Source organism: Megascapheus bottae, chromosome 5 (genome assembly GCF_031878675.1).
Source record: "Megascapheus bottae isolate mThoBot1 chromosome 5, mThoBot2.hap1, whole genome shotgun sequence".
Classification (NCBI taxonomy): Eukaryota; Metazoa; Chordata; class Mammalia; order Rodentia; family Geomyidae; genus Megascapheus; species Megascapheus bottae.
In genome coordinates, this window is record NC_143513.1 from 6372097 (window position 1) to 6381249 (window position 9153).

Here is a 9153-nt window from a genome sequence, read left to right on the forward strand (position 1 = left end):
GTCTTCAATAGTTGATCTTCCCTCTGTCTTCTCTATCCCTGGGGACTCTTCTTCCAAGCACACTGAAGGAAGAATCCACACCAATTCTATCTGATTATCTCTACCAAGACCCTCCTTCTGAATAAGGACAGCTTCACCAGCTGTGGATAGACTCAAGTTTGGAGGAACACTATTGAGCCCACACAAACAGGTATTTGAATGAACAGCTGATGTCCAGAGAGAGGAGGAGCTGTTCCTAAAGGGGCAACACACAAAGAACTGGAGATTTGATCCCACAGGGCCAAACCAGGCTAAAAGACAGTAAGAAGAGTTAGCGTGTCTTCTGAATCACTGTCCTTGAACTCCTTTCTGGGACCTAGGTATTGTATCAAAACAATCACTAGTGCACAGGTTGTGATGGAAGGTGTTCGAAGCAAAGGGTTTGGGTTTGTATGTTTCTCCTCCCCAGAAGAAGCCACTAAAGCAGTTACAGAAATAAATGGTATATGTGGCCATAACGCCACTATATGTAGCTTTAGTTCAGCGCAAAGAAGAGCGCCAGGCTCAACTCACTAACCAGTATATGCAGAGAATGGCATGTCCAGGAGCTGTGCCCAACCCAGTAATCAACCCCTACCAGCCAGCAGCTCCTTCAGGTTACTTCATGGCAGCTCTCCCACAGACTCACAAGCATGCTGCATACTACCCTCCTAGCCAAATGGCTCAACTAAGACCAAGTCCTCACTGGACTGTTCAGAGTGCCAGACCTCATCCATTCCAAAATATGTCCAATGCTATCCCCCCAGCCACTCCTAGCTTCTTCACAGGTTCCACACAACATGTTGCTAACCCATCAACACAAACAATGGGTCCACATCCTGCAGCAGCTGCTGCAGCACCAACTCCTGCTGTCCACACTGTTCCCCAGTATAAATACACTGCAGGAGTCCTCAATCCTCAGCAACATCTTAATGCACCCCCACAAGTTACCATGCAACAGCCTGCTCTTCATGTACAAGGTCAAGAATCTTTGACTGCTTCTATATTGGCATCTGCTCCACCCTCAAGAGCAAAAGCAAATGTTGGGTGAAAGGCTGTTTCCACTTATCCAAGCCATGCACCCTACTCTTGCTGGTAAAATCACTGGCATGTTGTTGGAGATAGATAATTCAGAACTACTTCATACGCTTGAATCTCCAGAGCCTCTGCATTCTAAGGGTGATGAAGCTGTAGCTGTATTACAAGCCCACCAAGCTAAAGAGGCTGCCCAGAAAGCAGTTAACAATGCCACTAGTGATCCAACTGTTTAAAAATTATGAAAAAAAAACTCTTGCTTCACTGAAGAAAGAAATCTAAACATTAAAAAATTTAAAGATTATGAAAAAATAATGCAAAAATATAAAATAAATTAAAAAGGGAAAGGAAACTTTGAACTTTATGTACCGAGCAAATGTCACGTCTAGCAAGCAGTGCTAGTCCTAGATTACTTGATTTAAAAAAACAACAAAAAAGCTACAAAAATAGTAAAATATAAAAACAAATTAATGTTTTATAGACCCTGGGAAAAAGAATTTTCAGCAAAGTACAAAAATTTAAAGCATTCCTTTCTTTAATTTTGTAATTCTTTACTGTGGAATAGCTCAGGATGTCACTTCTAAGCAACAGAATTGATAACTGGGTAAGGAAACGTAATTTGGATTATAAAATTCTTGCTTTAATAAAATTTCCTAAACAGTGGGGAAAAAAAGAAATTGATGCAGTGACTCATTCCAAAGGACTTAAACACTGAAATGATTTCAATGCACCCCTGAAGGAAAATGGCATTTGCAGAGTAGAATCCATCTGCCAGCCTGATCCTAGATGGCTTACATGCGTTATCTCACTAAACCTCTAGCCTGTCATGGCAAGAACCAGGTATGTTCCCTATAATACAAGGAGGGAACTTAAGCCTGAACACATGTTTTCTTCTCACCATAGTTCCTGTGCACATATACTGCACTCCCGTAGTATTCACGGGGTTGAGATCTGAGAAACCTGACTTTGAACCAAGCTAGATAGAAAAGTCCATGAGACTCCATCTCATATTGTCCAGAAAAAAGTCTAGACAGAAGGTGTGGCTCAAGTTGTAGATCACCATCTATGAGCAAGCAAAGTGCAGGGGGCCCTGAGTTTAAGTTCTGGTACTGCACACACACATACACACACACACACACACACACACACACACACACACAGAATTAAACATTAGAGGTGGTGGAATCAGGTGCTTATATTGTTTTTCAGTTCACATATTCTTTAGAGCAGAGATTATCTTCCTGGTGTTTGTGATCTCTAAGAAATTTCAGGACCTAGAGTATACAGACAGCATCAGGAGGGGAAATTCTAACTTGATGTGTGTGCGTGAGAGAGAGAGGGGGGGAGAGGGAGGGAGAGAGTGTAGTGCTACTCAGAGCCTGAGTGCTGTCCCTGAGCTTTTTCACCAAAGGCTGGTATTTTACTATTGGGACCACAGCTCCATTTCCAGGCACTTTTTTTTTTTTTTTTTTTGCCAGTCTTGGGCTTGAGCTCAGGGCCTGAGCACTGTCCTTGGACTTTCTCAAGGATAGAGCTTTACCACTTGAGCCTCAGCACCACTTCCGGCTTTTTTCTATGTATGTGGTACCGAGGAATCAAATCCGGGTCTTCATGCATTCTAGGCAAGCACTTTAACCACTAGGCCAAACTCCCAGCCCCCATTTCCAGGCACTTTTGCTGGTTAATTGAAAATAAGTCTCTTGGACTTTTATATCTGGGATGGATCTAAGCATTATGCTCAGATCACAGTCTCCTCATTAGCTAGGATTCCAGACATGAGCCCCCGGCATTCATCCACTGTGCTCTTTGGAAAAGCTCACTCTCTACTCCTCCACTCCCCATGGTTACAGCAGCAACATGAGATCTGAATTAATCACCTCAGACTCCTCCTCTTACTTGATTATGATTTTTATTTTTTTTGCCAGTCGTGGGCTTGAGTTCAGGGCCTGAGCACTGTCCTTGGACTTTCTCAAGGCTAGAGGTCTACCACTTGAGCCTCAGCACCACTTCCGGCTTTTTTCTATGTATGTGGTACCGAGGAATCGAACCCGGGTCTTCATGCATGCTAGGCAAGCACTTTAACCACTAGGCCAAACTCCCGGCCCTTGATTATGGTTTAGAACAGTTCCAAGTCGTGATATTTTTCTTAACCTTCTATACAAAGAAAAGAAGGAATAGGAGATACACTAGGCCTCCTTGGCACAGGTCGAAACTTTCTTAATAAGGACCAAGAATCACAACAAATCAGAGAAATGCTCGATAAGTGGGACTGCATTAAACTGCAGAGCTTTTGTATGGCAAAGGACATAGCTAGTAAGTTAATTAGGAAGCCTACAGAGTGGGAGAAGATCTTCACTAACCATATAACAGACAAAGGCCTCATATCTAAAATAGAGCAACAGCTCAAAAAATTGAATCAATCCCAAACTAATCTCCAAAGTAACAACCACCCCATTAAAAGATGGGCCAAAGGCTTAAAGAGAGTCTTCTCTGAAGAAGAAATAAAAATGGCCTATAGACACATGAAGAAATGTTCAACATCTCTGGTCATAAAAGAAATGCAAATCAAAACAACTCTAAGATTCCACCTCAATCCAGTTAGAATGGCCAGGATCAAGAAATCTAATAATAACAGATGCTGGAGGGGATGTGGCCAGGAGGGATCACTACTACACTGTTAGTGGGAGTGCAAACTTGTTCAATCACTATGGAAAGCAGTATGGCAGTTCCTCAAAAGACTAAACATAGAGCTCCCCTATGACCCAGCAATTCCACTACTTGGCATTTAACCAATCATCCAGAAACAAAGACAAACTAAATCCACCAGCACAACAATGTTCATTGCAGCACTATTTACCATAGCAAAGATATGGAACCAACCTGGATGTCCCTCAGTTGATGAGTGGATCAACAAGATGTGGTATTTGTACACAATGGAATTCTATGCTGCTGTCAGAAAGAATGACATCGCCCCATTTGTTAGGAAATGGAAAGACTTAGAAAAGATCATATTAAGTGAAGCAAGCCAGACTCAAAGGAACTTAGGCTCAGTGGTTTCCCTTATTTGTCATAATCAGTAGAAACCTTGGGCTCTCCTAGCAGAGATTTGCAATAGAGCAAAACCTTGATACAAAAGGCCGTATAGTAGGATGCTAAATGAAAGGATCTCTAGGATATAGAAACATAAGCCATATAATGAATGATTGTTGTCCTTAAGGTACTATGTTATCTCTCATCTCTTTTGCTGTCCCTTGGTTAACTCATATTGTTACAATATCTCACTTTGTTACCTGATATATCGGATCTTTTGTATTTGGTTATTTGAAATTGGATAGGGAACAGGAGAAAACAAGATGAAGGGTAGGGGTAGGGGGGGAGGGAAATGGGGACCAAGACATGTGAAAGGGTATCAATGTATGGGAATTAATGCACCATCTATCTGGCAAATATCATGTAACCCTTGTATTAATTGCAATAAAAATATATGAAAAAATTTTAGACCCTGTAATTAATTAGAAACTCTTTTTAAGATATCTCAAATTGAAATTCTCACTTAGCCCTCATTTTGGGGGCTTGAGCTCAGGGCCTGGGCACTGTCCTTGAGCTTTCCCAAGATTAGTGCTTTACCTTTTGAACCACAGAATCACTTCTGAATTTATTCTTTCTGTGCATGTGGTACCAAGGGATTGAACCCAGGGCTTCGCGCATGCTAGGCAAGCACTCCACAGCTAAACCATACTCCTGGCCCAGCCCTCATTTCTTTTAGAAATGATTTTGGACATGTCAACCAGCATTTTGGAAATAGGTGGCATATTATACTACCCAATTCCATCGGCTAATAGCTTATTTCTTTACTATCAGTGAACATTTTTAAAAATATTATCTTCCAAGATAATTAAGAATGGTGAATATGTACATCCTTACACAGAAAAGGCTTCCTGAAGTGGATTTATTTATTTATTTATTTGCTCCTTGTGGGTAAGTGGGAGCTTTGGATTGACTATGAGATGCCTCCCTTTGGGGTCGGGGAACCTTGGTCCATGTGTTTGGCAAAAGATTAAAGCAACTTCTGCTTGCAGGTTTCTCCTTTGACCTAGTAAAAATTGCAGAAAAGAGAAAGAACACATTAGCATTTATTCTCTCTGCAAGGCATTTTCAGCCTTAAGAGCAGGCCACACTGGCTCCATAAGAAAAGTCCTTCTCTTTGGTGTGGGCAAACATCCACCCAAAACTAGCATCGACGGAGATCTGCCTTTAATAAGATTGCATTTTACTAGCAGTCCTCAAGCAGAGCTGCTTCTTAGATGTAGGGTAACATTTTTTACAAGGTCTAGGGTTGCATGGAATAAGTTTATACCTGGCCTTCAGCACCATTTTGACCTCCTGAAAATTTTCACAACTATGTAACTATATTTTAAATGCCCGGTTTAAGTACTTCAAAGTAGATGATTGGTTTTCCCATCAATGCATTTTAAATCAATCTTATTACATTTTAAAGAGATAAATTCACGGTTAATTAATAATTATGTATTTAGTTTTATTTGCATACATTAGAGGAGATTCCATGGCCAAATAATTTCTTTTTTGTTTGTTTGTTTGTTTGGTGCCAATACCAGGGCTTGAACTCAGGGCCTCATGTTGTCATGTGTCTTTTTTGCCCCAGCCTTGTTCTCTATCATTTGAGTGACAGCTCTGCTTCCAGCTTTCCAGTGGTTAATTGAAGACGATAATCTCACAGACATTTATTCCCTGGCTGGCTTCCAACCTCAATTCACAGCAATCAGCTTCCTGAATAGTTAGGATTGCAGGTGTGAGCCACCCCGAATATTTACCTTATTTTTTTCAATTTGGAAAATAAATATTTGAAAGGAACTGATCTTTGGGGGGCTAGATTTTCTTTTCTAATTATTGAGATGTGCTGATCACAAAGGTAAAACCAGGAGTTACAAGAGAATATTTTTGCTTCATTGTGATGCATACAGAGGTTAGGTCTCATGACCAGGCTGGGTTCCTTATAAAAACAACAACAATAACAACAACAACAAAAACAAAAACGTTGTTTGATCATTCAAAAACCCCACGGCCCGGGGACAGCAAGTCCAGAATATATACAGAAAGTAATATTTTAATGGGAACCTATAACTAATAATGCTATCATTAACACTGTAGGGAAATAGCCAATTGAAAGAGTAAAGCAACATTTCAAAACTGAAGAAAATAGGAAGGCCGTGATTTCTCTAGTAAAGAAGAGAAAACAGGCCAATAGGATTGCTAGTGGGGCATTGTCAGTTTGCACCAGTCATAGCTGGTAGACAGCCCCTGGCTGTCTGCTAGTTCTGTCACCGGTGTTCTGTGGCTTCTCCAACTCACCCACAGGCCTGGGCTTCAAGCATCTTCCTTGGCATGGTCTCTTTTGCCATCTCCCGTAAGAAACTGGATTCCCCACTACTTCTTGATTTCTTAGGAAGGCTTCGGTACACTCACAGCAAATCTTTCAAAATAGCTCACCAGAATTCATTTCCAGTATGTGGAATAAAAACAAACTCACATTAGCTCTAAGCCATGAGTGGCTTGTGGGAAGGGTTTGGGCCACATTGGTTAGGGATTCTCGGGGACACCCGTGTAATCATTGTGCCAACAACTTCCTCCTGGTGCTCAGACCTCCATTTCTTTCTCTCTTTTTTTTTCTAAAAACTTAGTCTGTATCTGTAGCATCCATCTTACAGTTGGAGAATCAAACATAAAATACATAGAATTGAGGCCTCACTTTCAAGAGCAGAAAGTCAGTGTATAGAAAACCAGTCACTCCCTGAAAGGATTCCTTGCTTGTGACACCTGTGTCCTCAGATGCAAACTGTCCTTGGCAGGTGGCTCACATCTCTAATCCCAGCTACTCCAGAGACTGAGGTTTGAGCATCAAAGTTAGAAGCCAGTTCAGGCATGAAAGTCTGAAAGACTCTTATCTCCAATTAACCAGCAAAAGCTAAAAGTAAAGCCATGGCTCAAATGGTAGAACATTAGCCTTGAGTGAAAAAGCTAAGAAATGGTGCCCAGGTGCTGAATTCAAGCCCCAGTAATGACACAATGAGTAAATAATGAAGAAGAGGAGAAATAAAAGAAGAGGAAGAGGCGGGGAGGGGGAGAAGGAAGATGAGGAGAAGGAGCGAGTGAAGAGGAAAAAGAAAAGGAAGAGAAAAAGAAGAGGAGGAGGAGGAGAAAAGAGAAGATGGACCGGGAGCATGGCCTAGGGGTACAGTGCTTGCCTAGCATACATGAAGCCCTGGGTTCGATTCCTTGGTACATGCACAGAAAAAAACAGAAGTGGTATTATGGCTCAAGTGGTAGAGCACTAGCCGTGAGGAAAAAAGCCTAAGGCCCTGAGTTCAGGCCCCAGGCTCAAGAAAACGATGATGATCTTGGGTCAACAAAGTAGAGTGGAGATGCAGCTAGTCTTTCCAAACACTTGCACTGAACAAAATTAATGGCACCAAATTTTTGCAGTTCTCTTCTCTAAGAAGCGTTCTTGCCTGGGTAACCACATAGTGTTGTCTACTGGGAAGTTATAATCAGAACCACTCAGAACTCATGGAGAATTTAGAGCTTCCCCCAAATCCTGTTTTCTGACTCAAATTATGGCATGGAACATTGCATTTCCTACAGGAAAAACTTTGAAATGTGCAGGAGAAAAAAGTAGCTCTTGGAGAATATGAATTATCTCTTACAAAACCCCACCCTGATGAGTAAATGAGAGTATAAATGAATCCAGGGGAAAAGTATTGTGTTTCTATTTAAATACTCAGGGACTTAAGAGTCAGTGGCAAAAAGTTTGATGGGAAATGTGTTTTAGGTTATGCCAAAGACAAAGTGTGTGCAAAAGTGTTTGAGATAGTTTTCCTCGATTAAGATATTGCCACACTACCCTTTTCCTAGTAGTTAGTAAAGTAGACATGTAAAATTTGTGTGTAAATTCAATGCAATTCACAGGCATGAATAATGATCTCAAACAACAAACTGCAATTAAATACAAAATATTCTCAGAATTGCCCTGAAATAAATTCCAGATTCTAAAGAAGTTGTGAATTAGGCTATGAAGAATGAGATGAAGGGATTTAACTTAGGGAGTTGGATTTTATTTTTAATGTGGTTTTGAAATTATTTTGAATTGTAGTCATCCTGAGAATATGAATGGGAAAAGAATATGGAGGAAATTATTTTAAGTGGGTACTAAGATCAAATTCTCATCCTCTCTAGACAAGGACTGAAGCTATCAGAATTTTGTGCAGTGTTAAAAAAACAAACAAACAAAAAAAAATGGAAGATGTTGAGTCACACTTGAAAGATCCGTATGAGGCAGGATACAGAGCACTGACAACAGAGCATAATGGGTATTTCGGTGGTTTGTGTATCATTTCAGTGGGCATTTTTTCACCCCAGACATTTAAGCAAGTGTCACCATGGAGAATTGTCTTTTCACCGAAGACTACTCAATAGGAGACACTGCCCTGTCCACTCTGGAGAATCCGAGAAAATGACCACGGCTCCTACAATCCAGAGGGTGATGATCTTGAAGAAACAGAAGATAGTTATAGTTATGCCTGGACTGTAGGTCCTGAAATAATGACACAAAGCACCAAGAAGTTCAGGAAGAGGTGTGGATGGCTCACACCTTTAATCCTAGCAACTCAGGAGGCTGAGATCTGAAGTTTGAAGGAGGTGGGGCAGGAAAGTTGTGAGGGTCTCATCTCCAGTTAGCCACCCCGGAAAGCCAGAAATAGAGTTGTTACTTGAGTGGTAGGACACTGGCCTTGAGCCAAAAATGAAAAAAAAAAATGCTCAGAGATAGCAACTAGGCATTAATTTTTAAACCCCAGGACCCAAGCTCAAAAATATTTTTTTTTCTTCCTGCTGATCTCTGATATCCTTTTCAGTTACTGAGCCCTGCCTTGCTCTATCATTCAAATAACATCTGTCCACCAGTCATTTTCATGGATAACCTGACATTCCCTCCCCCGCCCTTGCACCTTTTACATATGAGCTTCTCCATGCCAGTGGAAGCTTGGCTTTCATCTATGTCAACCCCAAGTGTTACGCTTCTTTGAA

At 41.1% G+C, this 9153-nt stretch overlaps 1 pseudogene; it reads left to right on the forward strand.

The window, feature by feature from the left end:
• The first annotated feature begins 387 nt into the window (after positions 1-387).
• On the forward strand, positions 388-1289 carry LOC150062778 (polyadenylate-binding protein 1 pseudogene; annotated as a pseudogene).
• Positions 1290-9153: the final 7864 nt, after the last annotated feature.